This window comes from Schistocerca americana, chromosome 1, assembly GCF_021461395.2.
Source record: "Schistocerca americana isolate TAMUIC-IGC-003095 chromosome 1, iqSchAmer2.1, whole genome shotgun sequence".
Taxonomy (NCBI): Eukaryota; Metazoa; Arthropoda; class Insecta; order Orthoptera; family Acrididae; genus Schistocerca; species Schistocerca americana.
The window spans coordinates 461,002,167-461,003,774 of record NC_060119.1 but is presented as its reverse complement, the minus strand read 5'-3'; positions in this window follow the sequence as shown (position 1 = coordinate 461,003,774).

Sequence of the window (1,608 nt, the reverse complement as noted above, 5' to 3'; positions counted from 1 at the left end):
AGATTAATGGTTCAAGAGCTGAAAGTGCGCTAAAAGAAAGCAATGTAATTGTGGTTCACTCTATGTCACTATGCTAAACAAAGTAGAGGAGCTATTAAAAATAAAATAACCAAATTAATGAAAGTTACAATTAGAGAATATGTATGTTTGCAGTGATAGATTGTTAAGTTGTATGATCATGACATCTTTTCTCTTACCGGAGGGATATATAGTCATCCATGCCGTTGATGGAAGGGCATGTGTCATATACGTCAGATGCAAAGATCAGAATAAGATGTGCATAATCACAAGTAGTTTGTAAGCGTTGGCCCATATACTGTGGGAAGGTGTTACTCTACAGGTCCGGAGTTTACTGGCTAGAGAGCATTTGTAATCTCCATGGAGCAAGGAGGAACGAAGGAGCTCTGGCTCTGGTACCATGGAAGATCTCTGGCACCGTGAAAAAAGAATATGATGTATATAAGCGATTGTTGTTATACACTATTCACAGAATGTTAATGACAAATCTTTGAGCCAGTAATATTAGATGGTTCCCACGTCACATTTTGAGAAAGTTTGTGATAACACACAGAGTTCATTGTAATTAATCTACACTTCATTTCAGGAGAAAAGTAGTGTTTTGTTTTATAGCCAATTAAAGAAATCGGCACGGAACAAAAAAGTTCGACACCGAGGAAGAAGAGGGCACAGCATAGCTGGACCCTTGGGTAAATCACAAGAGTTGCAAGCCTGAATATCTTCTACACCAACCTAATAATGTAGTGTTAAGGCGGTGGTGTCAGGTGTAGCTCCATGGGGTAATTGGTCTAGAACAGCAGTCAAAACATAGCCACACTAGCTACACTACTGGCCATTAGAATTGCTACACCAAGAAGAAATGCAGAAGATAAACGGGTGTTCATTGAACAAATATTTTATACTGGAACTGACATGTGATTACATTTTCACGCAATTTGGGTGCATAGATCCTGAGAAATCAGTACCCAGAACAACCAACTCGGGTTTAATAACGGCCTTGATACGCCTGGTCATTGCGTCAAACAGAGCTTGGATGGTGTGTACAGGTACAGCTGCCCATGCAGCTTCAACACGATACCACAGTTCATCAAGAGTAGTGAATGGCGTATTGTGACGAGCCAGTTGCTCGGCCACCATTCACCAGACGTTTTTAGTTGGTGAGAGATCTAGAGAATGTGCTGGCCAGGGCAGCAGTCGAACATTTTCTGAATCCAGAAAGTCCGTACAGGACCTGCAACATGCGGTCGTGCATTATCCTGCTAAAATGTAGGGTTTCGCAGGGATCGAATGAAGGGTAGAGCCACGGGTCCTAACACATCTGAAATGTAACGTCCACTGTTCAAAGTGACGTCAATGCGAACAAGAAGTGACCGAGACGTATAACCAATGGCACCCCTTACCATCAAGCGAGGTGATACGCCAGTTTAGCGACGACGAATACACGCTTCCAACGTGTGTTCACCGCGATGTCGCCAAACACGGATGCGACCATCATGATGCTGTAAACAGAACCTGGATTCATCCGAAAAAATGACGTTTGGCCATTCGTGCACACAGGGTTGTCGTTGAGTACACCATCGCAGGCGCTCC